We start from the raw sequence: 22,303 nt of genomic DNA, 5'->3' as shown, positions 1-22,303 counted from the left end.
TCATCTGAGACTGATGCCCAGTGGTCTTTGTTGCCCCATGGTCAGCGTTCCTCTTTAGAGACCACTACAGTGCAGTACATCCAGTGTCTGTGTCAGTAGGGATGGACAGTTCTAGAATTCCACAAAGGATTGTTTCCCAGTCTTTGTTTTACAGTCTAGTGTCTGTAGTCACTGTCTACTTGCTTAGCAACTCTCTAGGTCACTGTTTTTTTTCGAATATTTTGTTCCACAGTTCCCATCATACTTGGGTCTTTGTCCTGTTTGCATTTTGGCACTTATGGTCATTGCTAGGTTCTTTTTCTTGATCTTCCACTCTCTTTCTTCTATCTCACTGTCATTTTGAAGGTTGGTACATTTTAATATTCCATTGCTGGCTCTTTTTTTCTACTTTACCCAATTTCTGTATCCATAGCTATAGCTTATCTGCTCCCATATTACTGTCTCCAGCCCAGATTTGTTCCAGATCCTCAATTTCAGATGTCTCAATGTGTCCACATAGATATTTCGTAGATGTGTCCTGTTTTACATATCCAAAGATGAATTCATTTTCCTCCTCCCTCCTGTCATTTCCCTACCATAATGTAGAGTAGTACCACCATCCATTCATCCAGGAGCTAGAGTCAGAAATCTCAGAGTCATGAAATTCTTTTCTTCTTTAACCTTTAAAGTCTTGTTGATTTTACCCTACTGACATAGCTTTGGACTTTGCTGCAGCTCTGATCCTCTCACCACCCAAATTAATCACCTTGTCCTACCCTGGCTATTGCAATCACTACCTACTTGATCTTTCTGCCCACTCTTTTCTTTTCTGTTTTGGTATTGGGGATCGAACCCAGGGCCTTGTGCCTACAAGGCAAGCACTCTACCAATTTAACTGTATCCTCAGCCCAACACTGTCTTCTATTCATTTGCTGCAAGTGAGTTGTAGTTGAAATGACCTTCTGATCATGCCCCTCTTTTGCTTAGGTGGCTATCTCTTGCCCCAGGGTAGGTATAAACTCCCAGTGTCCAGACCTTGTGGCTAAGACTTTCCTGTCTTTGCATCGTGTCCCTCAACTTCTGTGTGTGCCCTTTATAATTCAGTCATTTTGTACTACTCATAGTTTTCTTGAACTCAACATGACAGTATTAGTCAGGATTCTTAGTGAAATACAACAAGTAGACTGTATAGATAGATACATAAAAATACTTATTTTAAGAAATTTACTCATGCATTTGTAGGGGCAGGCCAGTAGACAGGAAACCCAGGGAAGAGTTGATGTGGCATCTCTAGTCTGAAGGCCAGGTTCTCTGAGTGGCCAGGTTCTCTGAGTGGATGAAGCCCACCTGTATTTTTTTTTTTTTTTTTTAAATTTAAGAAAGCCTATTTCTTTATGGTCCTTCAGCCTTAAAGGGGTAACTCTTGAGTTTCCTGATGGCGCTTTGGCAGTGGCCACAGATGGTGGTTTCTTTTCATTCTTTTATACTGCATGGTACATTTTGAAAGCAGTTTTCTTATCTGTTGGTTTGGGATTATGACAGTGTGAATATGAGTTTTTACTTTTTTTAACTCATAAATTTACTATGATCACTTTGTTAAAGTAACATTTTAGATGACTTTTTTTTTTTTTTTTTCTTTTTGCAGACTAGGGATGGAACCTAGGGCCTCATGTAGGGTGATAAACAAGTGCTGGACCACTGAGCTACATCCCAGCCTTTCTTCCTTCCTTCCTTCCTTCCTTCCTCCTTCCTTCCTTCCTTCCCTCCCTCCCTCTCTCCCTCCCTCCCTTCTTCCCTCCCTTCTTCCCTCCCTCCCTTCTTCCCTCCCTTCTTCCCTCCCTCCCTCCCTCCCTTCCTCCCTTCCTTCCTTCCTTCCTTCCTTCCTTCCTTCCTTTTTATTTTAAGTTGACTAGGCTGATCTTAAAATTGGGATCCTCCTGCTTCAGCCTCCTGAGTAGCTGGGATGCAGGTGTGTGTTCCATGCCTGGATATATGACACTATTTTTAATAGTACAGTATTGTATAAATACAGCTTGATGAAAAAACAAGGTAAAGTGCATTTGAAGTCAAATGGATGGATAATTTGTGACATTGCAAATGAGAAATTGGAATTTTAGGTGAAGTTAGGAATAAAGATGGGAGGTGAATTTAGTGCCATAATTCCATACATACATCCTTTTTCAGGTTGGCACAATTATATTTTTAAGCTGGAATGCCACAACAGAGGATGATATAATTACTGGCATAATTTATGATATTTCAAGAAAACAAAAATAACCATGCTGCTCAGGAGCATTATTCATAATACATAATTCATATTCATAATCAGAGTTAATTTTTCACTGAAGTTCTCTGTTTAAGTTGGTGCCCAAAGGTATGGTCTGTTTTATGGGTGTGGTCCCACTCTGTTACTGGTCTATGACAAGGTAAGTACAGAAAATGAGAGTCAAGTTTAGAAGCTTTTATAACAAATTGACCCTCCTGTGACACTCAACATCTGATCACATTTCTAGTAATTCACTTTTAATTATATTTAGTAAAAGAACCAGTTCATGATGGATTAGAAATTTGAATTGAGGACGATGACAACTAGTTCTTCCCTGCAGATGGTTTGAAAAGCAGTGGTTTAGAGTATTCTGTGTAAGGTGATTACTTAATGACATTCATATGGTGAATTCCACATTGTCTTCTCATTTACATACTGCACTATTGGCTGATGACAGTGTCAGGTGTTCTTCAGTTTAAGAATCCTGTTGGAATGCAGGTTTGCAGTTCTTGGATAATCTGGCTTTTACTTAGATTGTGCTTTATTTTCAGAGTAGGTAATATATTTACCTAATTAAAAATACGAAGATGCAGAGGCAGGGTCTGTAGCTCAGTGGCAGAGCGCTTACCTAGTACATGTGAGGCACTGCATACGATCCTCAGTACCACATAAAAATAAATAAAATAAAAGCATGCTGTCCATCTACAACTACAAAAAAAAAAGTTGAAAAAAAAAAAGATGCAAAAGAGTGAGTTTTCCTTCTATCCTTGCCAGCTTCTGTCCCACTTTCCTGCTTTTTCTTCTCAGAGGAGTTAACCATTTCTCCTGTTACTGTATTTCAGTATATGAGAGTGGATATATCCCCTATACTTCAGATCATCTTCTGTGATAACTTTTTGGGCTTAGGATAATATGGGCAGCAGGATAGGCCTGGAGTCAAGAGTTTTTTATTTTGCTAATTGGGAATGGAACATTTTCTTTTATTCAGACAACAGTGGTCCTCCTAGTCCTCTCTTCTTTTTTCCATTTCTTTTTGATGTATTGGAGATTGAACCCAGGGCCTTAGGCATATTTAGCAGCACTTTCTTTTAAGTAAACTTTGAGAAGAAAAAAATAGTCTTTTATGTTTCCTGGCTTATCATGGGGTGGGAGTGGTTGACTGCAAATTGATGAGGTTGACATTGCAAAGTAAAGGCACTCCTCTCTTCATGAATCAGATTGAAGGGCAGGTCTCAGGTTCTCAGTAATTCTCCACTGGATTTTAAGGGTCCCAAATAGTAAAATGGATTTTAAGGGTCCCAAATTTTGCCTCATAAAATACAGTTGCTCTAATTTTATTTATTTTTTATTTTTCTCTTTTCTTTTTGTGGCGCTGAGGATTGATCCCAGGGCTTCATGCATGCTAGGCAAGTGCAATATCATTAAGTTACATCCATAGTTACAAGCTTTGGTAATTTTAGCCTAGAAGATTTTTCATTTGGGCACTATGTAATCTTGGTTGTGAAATAATCTCAGCAAACACCCATAGAGTATTTAATTCTTTTTGTCTGTCTCCTGAGGTACATCCCAAAATGTAGCCAAGAACACACAGCCAGACATGGCCAGAATAATGACTTGAATAATGGCTTTATAAGGACGTTAGGCATTATCTTTGAACAATTATATCTTAAATGCTAGACAACATTTTTATATATTCCCTTCTAATGATTGAGTTAGAGGTTAACAGGAAAAATAAAGCTAGAATGTGTAGAAAGGTGGAAGTGGAATGGAGAACAATGTGGTGTGATACAAAGAGCACAACTTTTTGGTCATATTTTAAGACCTTGTGATTTTGAATAAACTTTATCCTCTGTGAACCTCAGCTTTTAATCTATAGAATGAGAATAATTAACACTTAATTGCACAGTTCTTGGCATGTAGCATAGCTTTTAATAACCCTGTAAAATATTGACAAATTAAAATCCTGTACTCTGAAATGGATTTTAAAAAAAGAGCTTATTTTCCATTTCTAGATGTGAAAGTATGGAATCATGGTGTGCTTTCAAAAGTGAATCATTGATTTCTGGCAAAGCCAGGCTCTTAATTCAAGAAACAGTGTAAGATCAAATATTTTATAATTCTTGAATGATCTGATATAACTGGTTTGTTCTAATCTTTCACTTCCTGTAGGCAAACGTATTTCCATGTTCTGTTTTTCATCAATAAAACTAAGGGAATTTCTGAGGATTTGAGGCACAGAAAGATGGGATTTGTTTTTGTTGTTTACAGCTTTATTTTCCTTTAACTTGTGCCTCTCCAGAGGATGGGTCTTATGGTTGTGGTTTTCAGATTAAATCATTATACTTCTCAACTTTCTTTCCCCCCTTTTCCCTGAGGTTTTAGTATGAAGGTAGGACATGTAGCCCAGTGATAGAGTGTTTGGCTGGCATGCCTGAGGTCCTAGGACTGATTCCCGGAACTGGGAAAAAATGTCAGGAGTGGTGGGTGAGAAAATTATATAACAGAATTGGGGTGGTGTGGTAGGGAATTCAGGGAAAAAGGTGGTGAGGAGTCTTTGATGCCACTAAGGGGCTTAGAGGCAACCCCACTGGCACAGATGAATTTAGACTTTATAGACTACTCAGTTCCTTTGGAACCTGAGAAATTTTTTAGTCATTTGTCCTTCAGACATAGCCAGAATAATGACTTTAAGCAGATACTAGGTGTCTCAGGAAGGGCTTCAGAGAAACTGGCATGTAGTGATCTCTGTCCCTCTAAGGACCATTTTTGAGCCGATTACATACTGTTTACAGCCCAGAAGTATCCTCCTTGTGGGACACAGGGACAGCTGTAATCCACATTTCCAGACCTCAGACCCAGTGCACAACTGCAGATTAGCATCCTGGTAGGGGAGGCCCCTATGCATGGTAAAGTGGAGCAGTGCTGCATGGGCCCTAGTGACACAGATAGGGAGGCACCCCCAGAGCAGGTGACAGCTGAGTTCCCTTTTTTTTTTTGGAAAAGAGCATGAATTAGCTGTCAAGGAAGGGATGGGGTAAGAGTGGTACAAGGAAAGCAGGTCAGAAACAACCAAGATTCCTTTATTTGACTTACAGCAGTTTGGTGTATTTGGAGCTCCAGGGAAATGAGTGTGCAAGGGCTTCCCATGGAGGGGCATGAGAGTCTTGATGACTACGGCTGCAGATGTGCTGGATCCTTGGAAAATGAATTTGTGTATATGAAAATTGATAATTAAGCACATCTAAGCCAACCAGGTTTTCTAAAAATTCTTCTTGGGTCACAGACTGTTGTAATTAAAGCCTGATTCTTTCTCCACAAAAAAGCATGAATGCAAAACACACATGTACAAATGTGCTCACTTGCATGGGAGCCATTTTTGCCTAAGCACATATACATGCACAGGCTCACATATCTCCATACCACATTAGAGGTTCACAGGTTTTTTGTTTTGTTTTTAATATTTTTAGTTGTAAATGGACATAGTAACCTTTATTTTGTTTATTTAGTTTTTTTATGTGGTGCTGGGGATCAAACCCAGGGCCTCATGTGTGTTAGGCAAACACTCTAACACTGAGCCACAACCCCATTCTGAAGTTCACAGATTTAACAAAGCAGTGCTCCTCTGGTTAAGGTGTAATCTTTCACACTAACTTGAGCCAATGGGCATTATGTTTTGTTAAAATATTCAAAATAATTTATAATCTAGGAATTATGAAATGAGGTTGGTTGTTATTTTTCTTATGGATTTAAAAACATTCTCATATTTCCTCTTTTCTTCTTCGAGTTTCTTGGAATGGAACCCAGCATCTCATACATGCTAGGTAATCCCCTTGCCATTGAGACACACCCCCAGCCCAACATGCACTTTATTTCAGAATCTTAAACACCATATCATTAGAAATTCAAATTATTTCATGAAATGAGTCTTTAAGTAGCATATATTATACCTATTAAAAACATTTTAATAATCCCCAGTCTTTTATATTTTTATTTATATTCTATTTTATTCCAAAAATAATTCAAGGTAATCTTATTAGCTTAAACTTTTTATTGAGGAATGTTTTCAAATGTATTGGAGTAGACATCACAGTATAATGAGCCTTCATGTGCCCTTCCCTTAATTATAATTAACTCATAACCAAATTTATGTCATATATAACTATGTTTTTGTAACCCCTTCCCCAATTTTTTAAATAGTGAATTCTGGACATCATATTATTTCAGGTATATTTATTATAGTGTGTATATATATATGTGTATGTGTATATATATGTGTGTATATATATACATACGCATAATTGGTTCTCTTAAAAATAACCACTACTATTATTATACTTAATAAGCTAATAATTCAGTAATATAATCAGGTATCTATAAGTGTTAAGATTTTTGCAATTGTCTCATAATTATTTTTAATAATTTTTTTGAAAATAAATCTTACACTTGGATGATGTCTCCTAAGTTCTTAATCCCCTTTTGCCAGCTTCCCTCAGTTCCCTTGCCATTTCTGCCTTTCTCTCTTCTGCCTCCTGTCCCTCTAACCCTTCTCTTTCACTCCTTATGTCTTTCCCACCTGTGTGTGTCCCACCCCTACTCTCCTCCAGTTGTTGAAGACATTGGGCCATTTACTATCTCATATTTCTTCCAAAGTCGGAATTTGATTGCATTACCGCGGTGTTCTTTCATTCCTTTATTTTCTGTAAATGGGTATTCAGATTTGTAGACTTGATCAGGTTCAGTCTTGATCCTCAGAATGCTTCATAGTTGGTTCTGTGTACTTCCCTTGAAAGGCATGCATTGTCTTGTTTTTATGTAATATCAGCAACCATTGAAAATCATTCTCAAGATCTATTATTTCTTTAGAAGTGAAAGTAGGTGATACTCTAATTTTGTAATTACTTCTTCAAGAATAGCCAAAATATTTTTAGAAAGATAAGCTTTTAAATACTGTATTTGATTATCCTGTGGGAAAAGAAAGGTACATAAATGATCAGTTCTTCATATTTACTAACTTATTTAATGACTTGATTTCATCTGTCCTCTAATGTTCACCTTTTCTTTAAAAAGTATCAGTTGAATTTATGGAATTGAGTATTTTTGTTGTGCATTGATATCCATTGTTCCTTGATGCTCCACTTGTCATAATCTATGGCAGGGATCCTTTCCACTTGGCCTCTATGTCCTTTTGTGCAGCCTTGCTAGTCTTTACTTCATTGCTTTCTGGTAGGACAAGATGATCCCTGCAGTTTTCCTTCTTCAAATCTATAATCAGCTCTTTTTCTAGACTCCTAAGGCAGACTTTTTTAAATTTTGAAAATCTTTAAATAAAATATTAGCACTGCCCTTTATTATGCCTCTGCTAAAGTACTAATTTTGGTTATTGCCTCCTAGAATGTTGCTACCTTTTTATTTGACCCAAACCTCTACGAATGTGATAGTTCAGGCCTTCTCTCCCTATAAGTTTGAGTTCTAGTCTCCCTCATCCTGATTCTCAGTAATGACTCCACTGTGGTTTCATTTAATCCTACTGTGTTCTTGAATGCTCTGTAGCCAGTAGACTCCTGGCAAGGCTAGTTCTTAAATGGCACTCTTTCTAGATGCTGCCACACAGCAGCATGGCCCAGCAGTCAGTTTTAGGCCCATTGTAGTTTTTTTTTTTCCCCTTCAGAAAGTACCCCTTTTTCTCTCCCACCCTGTAGCATAGCAGTCTTATGTACCTTTATGGCAAAAATCAATGTGTATTTTATTTGCTGTACTTTTTCAAGAGGAGTTCACATCAAATATCTTGTTTAATATGCACTACTGCTTTGTCAGAAACATTGGGTCTGTATTGTTATTTTCATTTCACTAATGAAGAAAATTGAAACCCAAAGAGCTTAACAGAACTAAGGTCCCACGATTAGTAAATGACAGATTAATGAGAAGCTGTAATTATAATTTAGAGCCACAGAGTATTTTCACTGGGCTTCACTGACTACCATAAATCTAGGGGGTCCCACTTGCATCATATTTTGAGGCACTCTGGAGTCAAGACAATCTCAAAGCATTTTCCTGAGTGATATTTGCCTGATGGTGAGCTCTTGCTGTGGATTATTGTTTTATGATTTCTAATACTGTGAACAGAGATTGTCAGTGAGAGTGCATGTTCCTTTTATTGAATTCTATAATATTGGGAAATAAAAATAAAGAAAAAATCGAGAAATAAAAAAAGAAGGGTAGTTGTTTTCCTTTATTTTAAGGAACAAATTACAACTTTAAACGTATTTGCGCTTAATAACATAATCAAAAATGTGTGAACAAAAATACATGAAAGTAATAGATAAGAAAACAATTCCACAGGATATTTTAACAAGTGTCTTTGTTCTGGTTGACAGAACAACTAGAACAAAAAAGCATATGAAGCAGTCTAAACTACTTTATCTTAATTGAGACTTATAGAATGCTAAACCAAAAGAACATTCCTTCAAGTGCAAATAGAGGATCCACCAAGATACTCATAGTTAACACTGAATATTTGTGCTCTAAGATAAGTGAGATCTGACTAAATAAAAAAGAAGACAATGGTGAGAGGAGGGAATTACCTGAAAAGAGGCTTGTAAGAAATTTTTGGAATTGGTAAAATTTTATCTCAGAGGTTTTGGCTCATGAAATATATACATTTGTCAAAGCTCATTGCATTATACATTTAAAATTAGTGACTTTTACTGTGTTTAAAGTACATTGTAATGAAAATATTTATCTATGGGGTTAGTTTTGATTTTCCTATTCCTGAGGTTCTTAAGTTACCTGGCTTCCAGGCCCTGGGTTTTATCCCCAGCACCTGCCCCCACCCCCAAAAGTTAATATAATTTTGGTAGAACCAAGAAGGGTGATAACTGAAAGAAAAAGATTATCCAAGCCTTTCTGATTATTTTCTCCAGCAATTATATTTTTCATCTTTTTGTGTGAATGTGCTGGGGATTGAACCCAGGGCCTTGTTACACAGGGCTACTGTGCCATGTTCCTATCCCCAGCAATTATATTATTCATAGTAATTTTGTTTTTTATTTCCTTGCCATATTGGGTCCATACAATTTTCAGAGAATATGTGTTATTGAAGCATACAATTTCAGTGTTATCAGTATCCCGTAACTCATTATCCAAACATTATAATCTCCAGTGTTTTCAATTATAATTTTTTATTTGTTCTTATTTAGTTATACATGAAAGTAGAGAATATTTTGACATATTATAAATATAAGGATCATAACTTTTCATTCTTCTGGTCATACATGATGTGGAATTACATTGCTTGTGTATTCCTATATGCACATAGGAAAGTAATGTGCAATTCATTCTGCTTTCTTTCCCATTCCCCTTTCCCTCCCTCCCATTCATTCCCCTTTGGTTAATCCAAAGTACTTCTAATCTTCCCTGACTGCCCTGCCCCATGATGATTTAGCATCTGCATATCAGAGAAAATATTTGGCCTTTGGATCTTTGGAATTGGCTTATTTCACTTAGCACAATAGTCTCCAGTTCCATCCCTTTACCAGCAAATGCTGTAATTTCATTTTTTTCTTTAAGGCTGAGTAGTATTCCATTGTGTAAATGTACTACATTTTCTTTATCCATTTACCTATTGAAGGTCAATTAGGCTGATCCCATAGTTTAACTATTGTGAATCGAGGTGCTATAAACATTGATGTGGCTGTGTACTGTAGTATGCTGATGTTAAGTACTTTGGGTCTTTCTGGTGGAACTTTTTGGGTCTTCTAGGTATAGAATCATATCATCAGCAAATAGTGCTAATTTAAGTTCTTCTTTTCTTACACATATCCCTTTAATTTCTTTTGTCTAATTGCTCTGGCCAGTGTCCTAGGAGTGAGGATAACTGGGTCAAATGGTGGTTCTATTCCAAGTTTTCTGAGGAATCTCCGTACTGCTTTCCAGAGTGGTTATACCAATTTGAAGTCTCACCAGCAAAGTATAATGTTTCAAATTTTTGTCCCTTTGATTTTTTTTACTTATTGGGCAATTTTTTTTTTTTTTTTTTTTTTTGAGATGGTCATCTTGCCAATGCTTGCTACTAAAGCAATGTGTTGTCTGAGTTTGGAAGGATGTTAAATTGTCAGCATGTTTTTAAGCTTGCCTGCTTAAGTCCTGGAGGAAGACCTTTTTGAACTCCAACTTTCCCAAGCAGAAAATAACTAACACAAAAGCCACTTAAGGAATTAGTTGAGGTATTGCTATTTTATAATTGAATCCTTATGTTTTTAAAAGTCACTGCCTGAGTTAGTAGAACTTTTGTATATCACATCACAAAATATCACATTTAGTTGGCTTTTTAGTCAATTGAATTACAAAGAAATGTTACACAGGTTCTTAATGAAAAAATAAGTAGGCACTATAATATTAAACCTCCCCACACAACCCTACTATATTTACTTAATTGAATGAACTGTAATTCAAAATAAACGGGTTAAATTATTACCAATTGTTGAAAGTTTAGTTAAATTTTAGATGATTACACTAGGAAAAGCAATAGGAAAGTTATAGTTTTGAAATGCTTCTGTATTATATCTTATAGAAGTACTTATTGCAGTTCCTACTTTGCCTCACCTAAAATAGAAGTGGTAAACTTGCTAGTCTTGTTTTCCAATGGAATAAATATTTCCTGGGAATTTAGAATTCTGTAGTAATTTTCTGAATTTAATTTTTTTGGTGTCTGCTTTCTGACTCTATAGCCTAGATTATTTTAGGAATAGTAACATTAAAAATTTTTTTCTTTCATATCTCTTGGGAGTTTAAAAAAAAATTTGTTTTTCAGAGGAGGGAGTTTTATTTGAGCATTTTTAGACACAAGCCCTGTTTACAAAATATGTTGGACAGATACCACTATTGAATTGGTCTTCTCTAAAGTTTAAAATGCATATTAGGGAACTGTAAGAGAAAGAGTGATTGAAAGTGTTATATGTGGTCTTGGGTAACAGAGTGCCATCTGCTGTGCAGGATGGCTGCCCCTAGCCGGGGAAGATTGAGCAAGTTGGCCAATTCAGGGAGAAGTCAGAGCTGAGGAGACATAAGCCTCATATAATGCAGATCTTTGATTTCCTTAACCAGCAGCATCTACCCCAATATAGACTAATTCACTGTGAAACTACCAATGCTCCTATTTTGTCACTTAAGGATATTTAAAATAAAAACAAACTTAAAACCTCCGTGACATATATAGCTTTAAATATGGCCATCATTTAAACTAAAGAACATTTGTTTTAACAATAGAAAGTTAGGAAGCAAGTCAAGAGTAGATGATCTTACAGGAAGTCTGAGTATTGAGTTATGAGTTTATGTAACATTATCTTGATTTCAGTTTTTGTTTTTCAATGCCTGGTGAATCCTTAGTTATGGACCTGCTTTGATAACAGTTAGGGAGGTGAAAGTCTTAAAAGGTGACCTTGGAGCTATGAAGAGGTTTCTGAACTGAGCTTAAGATATAGTTTAGTTTAGTAAGATCCCTACTTTCATCCCTGTGACCAGCTCAGGTCAGGTTTGGTGCCAGCAGTCAGTCACATGGTTATTACCTGTGTTATTGAGAACATTAGAGCACGTAAACCCAATATACCCTCACTTTTCTGTAACTAAGAATGGTGACAGTGAGCTTTTTTTTTTTCCTTTTGGTTGTAGATGGACACAATACCTTTATTTTGTTTATTTACTTTTATATGGTGCTGAGGATCCAACCCAGTGCCTCACATGCTCTACCGCTGAGCTACAACCCTAGCCCCAACAGTGAGTTTTCAGAGAGGTGTTTTATAGTTTTCACTGAACAGGCTTTAGATTCAGTGCTAGTGTTTTTTTTTTTTTTTTTTTTTTTAACAACAATATGCAGATTTTACTTGAAGAGTAAAAAAATGTTCTTTCTAGAATTGCAACTTCTCAAATTATCACATTTCAGGCATGCTTTGTTCTGAAGGACTTTTATTTCCCTTTGGGTATTTCAACTGCTCTGAGCTCTTCCATGGTCTGACTGCCATAAATCTATGGAAGAATATTTTGATTAATCATAAAAACAGTTCCTTCTCAGCATCTAAGATCAATGGGCTGCCATCAGTACCACCTCTTTGTGGCCCAGTAAGGTTGTGGAGGAATTGTGTGGACATCTTGCATATAACACTGTACAGTTCTCTTGTGACTGCTAGAACTGGGCTATTGAATGCAGATAAGCTAAATACACTTGCACTGAGAGAGACAGAACATGTTTCCCAGAATGTTCTGTCTGGATGAAGACTTTTCTGAACTGGGAAAGGAAATATCTGTCTTCCCTTTCCACCTTTCCTCCCTCTCTCAGATCTTCCATGTGCCTGGAAAAGCTACTAATTGGCAAGCACAACATATGCTTAACTTCCTGGTTCTGGAGAGCCTATGTTAAAGAACTAGGCTAGGAATTTATCTGTGTAACCCCCTTCATCCTTAAGATGAAGTGTTCAGCTGCAGTCTTACCAGGAGTACCTTTAAATGGGCAGCACTGTGATCTTCAGGGGGCAAGGAGGAAGCTAATGTGAGGCCTACTTTTATTTTTATATAATGATGATATGTTAATTGATCCTCGGGGTAGTATTCAAACAAGTACAAATACTCTTTCAGCAAATATTTATTGAGCATCTAGTAGATGCTAGAAACAAAATGGTTCAGGAAGGGATGAATACAAGTCATGGGACAATTCAAATCTGATACAAGTTTTGTAAGTTTAATTACAACTCTAAACCTTATCATTCATCATAAACTGAGTATTTTGTTCTCATTGTGGCATTGACAACCAGTTAGTTGCATACCATTCTTCTCTTCCTTACAAATAGAGTCCCTGTATTATTTGGAGCTGGCTCATAGCTTAGTTAAAAGGTGACATTTTCCAACCTCTTTAGTAGTTACTATGACTGAGTTCTACACAGTAAATATAAGAGGAAGTGTTTCGTGAGACTTTTGGAAAATCTGCTTAAAGGAAGTTGGGGGACTTGGCACCTTTTCCTTTACCTTCCTCTTTATTGCTACCTGAGATGAAGGAGCCTTGAGGATAGAAGTAACTTGGGTTGCTGATTATTGTTGGCCCAGTAGTCAACAGTTCTCAACAGCCCACTAGTAGGCTGCTTAGTATACCTGTGTTTTCATGGCCATCTCTAACCCTGCAGCATGATTGTAGATGCCATCACTAAGCAGACTTTTGCAAGTGTGATTTTTAAATGTGCCTATCCTTGTATGTCCCTGGTGGTCTAGTGGAGTCATTCCAGATTTCAGGTAAGGACATCCTCAGATTAAGGAGCACCACCTATATTTTCCTAAATGAATATACTGCGAAAGACTTTAAAACAGTGGTTCTCAAAATGTACTTCCCAGATCAGCAGCAATGACATCAGCATGGAACTTTTTTGGTAATCTTCCCCAGACCTACTAAATCAGAACTCTGAGAGGATGGGGGTTGGATAGAGCCCAACAATCTGTGTTTAAATGAGCAACTTGGTTGCAGGCCAAAGTTTAAGACCCATTGCTGGGGGACTAAGGCTGAAACTCATTGTAGAGTGTGAGGCCCTTGGTTCCACCCCCAGTATGTACACACACACATACACACACACAGAACCACTGTGATATGACCTTCTACATCTTGCCAAACAAAATGGTGTATGCATATGAGGTTGGCCAGGTGACAGTGGACATGTTGGGATTGAAGTTATTGAAAATGACCACTCTAACTCTATTCACATTGTCCTGAACAGACAAATGAGTACATCAGAATATGCATAAATTCACATAGGAGAAAAGTAGACCTTTCAGGGAGTAGGAACAGCTCCTCAGTGCCTCCTAGTGCCTCCCAGAGTTACTACTGAAATTTGTCAGTCAACTGTAGCCATTCAGGGTAAGAACACAGAGCCATGCAATATCAAAGGAAGCAATGCTTTGCTTGAATTGGAAAATTGATTTCAGATTTGGATATCTGTGCTTTTTATGTTCTCTGTACTGTTGCCACTATTATAATGAAAAAATGAACATATTTTTGCTTAAAGCCTGTTCAAATTGACTCATGATGAAAAAGAACATGTGAATCTTTTAAAAAAATTGATATCATTATCAAAAACCTCTCTCACACATAAAAGCCCATGAAACAAACTCACAAATAAGCAAACAGACCAACATCTGAAGACTTACACTGAACAATGAAAAGAAGTCTGCTGTAGCACTACGGGGGGACAGATGGTAGTTGTTGAGAACAGTAGTTGTAGAGGCACTAGCAGAAGAAATAGCTTGGTTAGGTTTCTGTGTGCTAAGACCATGTCATCCAGGACCTATGAGAACTCGATAAGTTAACTTGGGTGTTACATTAATTGGAATTGGAGACAAATGGAAGTATTAACTTAGAAGAGAATTGTAATCTTCTTTATGATCTAACAAACACATGTGGTGCTGTGTAGGTGATAGACTATTGAGGACAACAGTGAAAGAAGGGATGCAGACAGGATGCTATTAGAATAATTTTTGGTAACTTGGATTAGGGGACATGGCAAGAAGAGGTCAGATCTGTGATACATTTTAGAGACAGAATATATGGAGTTAGCTAAAGGATTTGCCTTGATGAGATGAACTTTTCATTGAGGGAGTTTCAGATGCAACTAATAGTGATTTAAGAAGAGGAAGAATAATGATAGTGTTTAAAACCAACCACCAGACAACTGTGAGTTGATTGCTTCAGCTCTACCATTTATTCTCTGAGTGGCTGTAGCCAGTTATGCTGTATCATCAGCTTCTTCATTTGTAAATTGGTGATATTAACATCCCATTTGGGAATTGCTGGTAGAATTAAATAATAAAAGTATATTAAATTATTATAGTAAATGCTCAATAAATGTGAGTCATTAAAATTTTCCTTTGTACAACTTTACACAAAAAGTTTTAAGGGGGCTAGGGTTGTAGCTCAGTAGTAGAGTGTTCCAGCCTGGCATGTGCAAGGCCCTGGGTTCAATCCTTAGAACCACATAAAAATAGATAAATAAAATAAAGTATTGTGTCCAACTACAACTAAAAAATAAATATTTTTTAAAAAGTTTTAAGGATCTGGGGTATAGCTCAGTAGTTGAGTGCTTATTAGCATTTGTGAGATCTTAAATTCAATCCTTAGCAACCTCCCACCCCTGCAAAAAAAAAAAAAAAAAAAACAACAATATTTTTTTCTTGAATATTAAATAAAACTTTTTGTCAAAATACCTTTGATTAATTTTTTGTTATGGAAGCAAATAGCATATCTTTAGCTCCTGTAGTAACTTTTATAGGTGACTATAGCTGGCCCTCCCAACAACAAGCAAGGCTAAGAAAAAAATGCTATAGTCCAGTTGTAGAGACAGCTAAGTATTGCCTTTTGGCAATAGGAGAGATTATATGGTGATCCTAGTTTTCTCACCTGATCCAAAACCATCAGTGGTAAAGGTGACCTGTCTACTAGGGTAGTTCTGTCCAGTGAAACTTTAGTGATGATGAGAATGTTCTGTTCTGTGCCTAAAATAGCAGGTGCCAGCTACATATATTATTAAACACTTGAAATGTGACTAATTTGATGGAATAACCAATTTTTAAAAATTTTTTTTATTATTAATTGTTCAAAACATTACAAAGCTCTTGACATATCATATTTCATACATTTGATTCAAATGGGTTATGAACTCCCAATTTTCCCCTGTATATAGATTGCAGAATCACATCAGTTACACATCCATGTTTTTACATCCTGCCATACTAGTGTCTGTTGTATTCTGCTGCCTTTCCTATCCTCTACTAGCCCTCCCTCCCCCTTCTCCCCTCCCATTTTCTCTCTCTACCCCATCTACTGTAATTCATTTCTCTCCCTTGTTTTTTCCCCCTTCTCCTCACTTCCATCCTTCCATTTCCATGCAATTTCCCTTCTCTCTCCCTCTCTCTCCCACCTCTCGTCCCTGTTTTTAATGTTAATCTTCTCATGCTCTTCCTCCCTGCTCTGTTCTTAGTTGCTCTCCTTATATCAAAGATGACATTTGGCATTTGTTTTTTAGGGATTAGCTAGCTTCACTTAGCATAATCTGCTCTAGTGCCATCCATTTCCCTGCAAATGCCATGATTTTGTCATTTTTTTAGTGCTGAGTAATACTCCATTGTGTATAAATGCCACATTTTTTTTTTATCCATTTATCTATTGAAGAGCATCTAGGTTGGTTCCACAGTCTAGCTATTGTGAATTGTGCTGCTATGAACATTGATGTAGCAGTGTCCCTATAGTACGCTCTTTTAAGGTCTTCAGGGAATAGTCCGAGAAGGGGCATAGCTGGGTCAAATGGTGGTTCCATTCCCAGCTTTCCAAGGAATCTCCATACTGCTTTCCAAATTGGCCGCACCAATCTGCAGTCCCACCAGCAATGAACAAGTGTACCCTTTTCCCCACATCCTCGTCAGCACTTGGAAAATTTTTAATTTGAATTAATTTTAATTTGGGAAGCCACAGTGGCTTCTGTATTAGATGACATTCCTCCAGAAACTAAGCTCTTTAAATGGAGACTTTTGTCTCCTGTTACTGAACCGAGATACCTAAAATAGCACTTAGCATATAAGTAATACTTGATGGATGAATGAATGAATAATATAATAATAATAATGTTGAATGAATAAAGGATGTCATTTAAACATAAGGAATAAGGGCTGGGGAGGCAGCTCCATAGTAGAGTACTTGCCTAGCATGTTTGTGGTCCTGGGTTCAATTCCATTATAGCTAAAAGGAAAAATAAATAAATATAGGAATATATGCAGGAAGCAGCAGTTGTAAGTAATTTTTATTTTATTGCTGCATTACAGTAGCAGAGAGATGAGATAGAACCAACCAAGATTTGGGGGGAGGTAAGGGGCCCACAGAGGAGAGCAAGGGTACTTCTTTGTACTGATATTACCTTTACCTGCAGAAAGACCAACATAAAGATGGCCAGGAAACTGACCTCTGTTAGGGAGTATTTAGAGCTCTGGTGATGGGAACTTAATACATGAAGTATCTTAGTGCTTAGAGAAAATTCTCTGAAGAACAAGCCTATGTAAACAAAGACAATCTAGGTTACTAGTTTTGTAGCTGTCTCAAATAAATTTCCTTAAGTCACTGGGACTTGGAACTTAGCTCAGTAGTAGAGAGTATGGAAGGCTAGTAGTTTGATTAGTATGGAAGGCCCCGGGTTTGATTCTTAGCACCACAAATAAGCAAAAACTAGGAATGTAAGTCACTCAATTTAAGGAAGTCTTGAAAGTCAAGTTGCTGAGGATAACCTCAAGGGAAATTATACCTCTCCCCTTCCCTGCCCTTTAAGGAAAGGTTAAATGCAGGTATATGTTGATCCCCAGTAATTTTATCTTAATGATAATTTTTATTGTTACCAAAGCATTTACCTTTTTAAGAAGGTATATGATCATGTAAATTTTTTTTGTTCCTTATGTTATTGTGAAGGTGTTTTCCCCACTAGCCCTTAAGCCTCTATATTAGCACATGATTTTCTCTTGAAATATATCCCGTTATCAGGAAAACATGGCAAGACTGTTGGGACCAACCTAAACCACTTATAGTTATGTGATATACAAGTTAGAAGCTATCTTAAAAACAGTTCATTTTAAAGTTAACCACTTTCTTCAAATCATTACAGAATATATTCTTTTAAAAATCATTTAAAAAAATCTTGACACATAAAACAAAAATTGTGGACTAAATGTCACAAAAGTATTCACACCGGACTTTCACAGTGGGCCTACTGTACTATGTCTAAAGAAACTTGGCATTTTGTCTAAGAATAAGTCAATAACAGGAACTCAATCATAAATGCCCTGGTTTCCTGCTAATGCAGGACTCTGAGCTGCCGACTTGCACTAGGCAAAGTTTAAATAACAGCTGGCAGCAAAGCCTGACAGGGAAGGCAGTATTATTTTTAAATTGTGGAATTGTTTTTCATGAATTTCTTTTCTTACATATTCTTTTCCAATTTTACCATCATTTTTCATTTCAAAATTGAATAAATGTCTTCAATGTGACAGGAAAAACTATGTTGAATCAATAAATGGTAACTTCCCCTACCCCCTCCCCCCCCAGTGGCCTAAAATAACTCCAGTACCTAAGCATCAGCCTTTTATTAATTGGACAAGCCTTCAAAAATGAGGAAAAGTAATTTATGTTGGCAATTTGATTAACAGGCTTCCTATGAACACACATTCCTATAAAGTTAACAAGTATGAACCATTCAAGACACACCAAGAAATGTTCTTAGAAACCTTTCAAATGAAAATAGAACAGAGTACTGATGGTAAAGGGGGTGCACAGCCCCCATCCAGGCGCCAAATTACTTGATTCAAGGTGACTTTCTGCAGACCTTGTCAAATATAAGAGGCCAGAATTGCTTCACCCCCACCATGTTCACCATTTGGAGACCTTATTTGCTTCTGCCTGGGCTCCAGCCTTTCTGTCTACTATGTTCTGGAAACAAGGGCACAGATAATCATTATTAGAGCAGGAGGGATTTTAGAGCAGAAACAGTGTACTCTGTCCAGATAAACCACAATAAACTTGGTGCTATGTCAGATTCAGTAGCTCTTCCCTTCCTGTGTCAGGATATATAGGACACAAGTCTAGACTCTTAAGAATGTAGCTGCCATGACTTTTCCTGGCTCACCTGGTTTCCATCAGTTCAATCCATTCCCCTCCTCCCAGAGTAGGGTAAACAGAGAGAATTGATAGTTGTTCAGATGTTTGAGTTGTAACCAAACATTTAAGCACAGTGATGTCAGAGAAAATTGTTATCTATTGAGAAGAGAGTAAGAGAGAAAGGCTGAGAACTTGGCAATAGTATTGTATGACAGTGCTGAATACACATTTAAGTCACCGAAAGCCAGCCAACAGAGAGCAACTCTCATTTATAATGTAATTATTTATTATAAGGTTGTTATATCTACTTACAGTGATAATTAGGGCAGACTGTGATAGCATAGGAAAGTACCCTGTTATAGATACTGAGTACAAACAAATATTACTACTTCTAAAGATTGTTCCCCTAAAGCTACTTTCCATAAAGTTTAGTTAATAGGGTTTTAAAAAATTTTCTCTTCTATTCTTAAAATACTTAACTATCTTTTGTGTTGTTCTAGTCCCATATTAGTATTGTTACCATATTGAATACAGTGAGTTGAGTGGTTAAAGGATACATGGAAAAAGATTGGTTCTCATGCAGGGGTAATGCAAATAAAGCTGTGGACATCTCCTTAGGAATAGTTATGTGAGGTCAGGATTGCTAAATTGTCACATAAAAAGTTAGGTAGAATACTTGTTTATAGTTAAAATTAAATTAATGTTGAAAACAGGGTAGGCAAGTTCATGTGTGGGGATGGGAAAGATATAGGAAATCTCTATCTCTTGCTGAATTTTGCTGTGAACCTAAAACTGCTTTAAAAATAATCCTATTAATTTTTTTAAAATGAAATTACCACTGAGTTGATTTATATTTTATTCTTTATAACATATAAAAGGTTAAACCATATGAACTTACCATATCCAACAATTTTAGATTCATAAAAATGACAACATCATATAAAACTTAATTTTTAAGATTTCAGGTGGTTGCTATTCTGTTCACTCAGTTAAGAATTTGCCCAGCTTTAATTCAATATGTTGTGGTGGGCCATGGCCCAGTCTGCTGCTGGCCTGAGGTCAAGCTTAAGGCATAGAATGCAGGATTACAGAACTGTGGAGTCTGATGGAATTTTTTTATGATAGTGGACTCAAGCCCTGAAGGGGCATCTCCCCAGGTTGGAATATAAGAGAGCCTGTGGCTCTAGGTTTTTCTGTGTTTGGAGTTCTTGTTGAATGTAGGCTATACTGACTGGCGAACTCAAGGGTGTCTCTGGGAGACACTGAGGAGCTCTCCCTACTCCCTCCTGGATACATGAATCTCTTCCATGAATTCATGCTTCATTTTATTTTTTTTTATATGTAGGTAAGGTAAATCAGAGGATAAAGTATTGGAACAGTTCTTGTTTATAATCCAAAAAGCCTTGCATGATCAGGGATTGATGGGAGTGGGAATGATAAATGTACATTTCAGACTTTCATCACCAGTGAAGAAATAAAGCATTCTTATAGACTTAAAACTTGTCATCAGTGCATTTAGATTTTGAAGAAAGAATCAAAATGTAAAATATCTCTACAATAATACAATGTTAATAGAAATTGGCCATGTACTGAGGCCATTTTAGTGAGTGAATTTTCTTATACATTGTTTATATATAAGGAAAAGTAACTTCTTGGTCCACATTAGTGAAAACTTAAAAAAGATTCTCTTTAGAGAACATTATTTGAGGACAATGCTTTTTCAGACAGATTTTGTTATTCAAAATCACTTTATAACATAATTATAGATTAACTTTTAAATCACATCTTTCTTAAAAAGCTATCAGATTTCCATTTTTCCAGGAGATATTCTCAGTGAGTTGTTCAATTCCACAGGATAAGCTTTTTTCATTATTTTTAAGAATTTTATGCATAGTAGAGAGATTATCATTCATTGCTTTATCATCTTTTCAAAAGATACAAGCACAGTTGTTACACTAGAGCTGACGTCTGACATCTTTAAACTCATGCAACAAGAATATCCCCATAATGATTGGGAAGAAGCCAGTGATATCATCAGCAGGCATATCTTGCCACTCCTTAAGAAGAATTGCTGAACAAGTTGTAAAGAAAACGTAATATGTTGGCGTCATGATGGAAGAGTTGAATATGTCCAGGGCCCGGTTTAGGTAATTGATCTGTGAGCTCACACAAGGGATGAGGCTCAGCAGCAGAATCCAGGCCAGGGGATGCCGCAGCACAGGCTTTCCAGCCAACAGTTTGATGGTGATGCCCGAACCCTTCACATAGGAGACTAAAATCACTCCAGTCATCAAGCAGATTGTTATGTACACAAGAATATTTGTCTGTGGTGAGGACCTACTGCAAAGATTAATATCAAGGACACAATGCCACAAGTGTTGCAAATACCACAAAACCTGGATCACCCAACTTTTCTGACATTTAATTTAAGGTCTCAATCTCCTCTTCCTTTGGAGCATGGATGACCATAACTGTAGATCCTAAAATTTTTAGTAAACATCTGATTTTCCAATGAAGATCAAGTCTTTCATTTAGAAAGTATGAAGAAAGAATGGCACTTATGAGACTGCTGAGAGCTCCCAGTGGAATCACTAGCATGACTGGTACAAAGGCAAACCCAATGAAGTCGCCACCTCACCTGCTCGCATTGGTAGTCCAGCCCACTACAGCCATTCTTTAAGATATGCATGGCTACTTTGACCTGTTCTCATGGAGCCTTTTTAAACCAATGTAGAAATCGTATTTTTCCATGCCGTAGGCTCATTTAGTTTGTCACTTAAGAGCCCCTATGTATCACAGTGATCCCAGAACAGAGAAACTGCTAGTACTGAAGGCAGGGGGATGCAGTCTTCACATAAGTAAGTTTAATATGATGTCTCTTTAAACCAGGGATGATTTATTCAGTCTCACTTCCTTGTATATACTACCCTTTATTCCTATTTAAAGTTTTAAACTTTACTGGCAGAGTAGTTCCAGCCAAGACAAAACTACTCGAAAAAAATTATTGCACATGCGCCACCAACGAGGCCAAAGAGCCAGATTTTCGTGGGCTTGAATGGCAATCTGATTTGAGGTGGACTTCCTCACTGCGGATTACTAGGAGAGCCATAATGAACATGCCTAAAAGAAAGTCAAACCTGAGGAGCTATTCCTGGACCCAAGACCCACAGTTTGGCCCTCAAGTCAGCCCCTTAAGTCAGCCCTTTTGGCATTGCCTCAAAGGAAGGAGCAGCGACCTTGCCCAAGCCAGCTGAAAGCTGTAGCCTCCATGGGAGCACCGAGGTAAACCTACCTAGGATGACCTCCAGCCCCACCATACTGGGACCAGGGCCACCACCAAGGAAAACCTGGATGCCACCGAGTCCTTGCATCATTTTTAGCTTGACGTATTTGAACAT

General features: G+C 37.1%; 1 protein-coding gene and 1 pseudogene across 1 annotated transcript in view; one reads left to right on the top strand and one right to left on the bottom strand.

Moving 5' to 3' along the window:
- The window catches only part of Gmds (GDP-mannose 4,6-dehydratase), a 642,352-nt gene that overhangs the window by 28,835 nt on the left and 591,214 nt on the right, over positions 1 to 22,303 (top strand). The gene's annotated exons all lie outside the window — the stretch shown is intronic.
- Positions 20,861 to 21,616, bottom strand: LOC143401699 (magnesium transporter NIPA2 pseudogene; annotated as a pseudogene).

Source organism: Callospermophilus lateralis, chromosome 6 (assembly GCF_048772815.1).
Source record: "Callospermophilus lateralis isolate mCalLat2 chromosome 6, mCalLat2.hap1, whole genome shotgun sequence".
In the NCBI taxonomy this organism is placed as follows: Eukaryota; Metazoa; Chordata; class Mammalia; order Rodentia; family Sciuridae; genus Callospermophilus; species Callospermophilus lateralis.
Note: the sequence above shows the minus strand (reverse complement) of the source record. Positions and strands in the feature narration are given on the sequence as shown.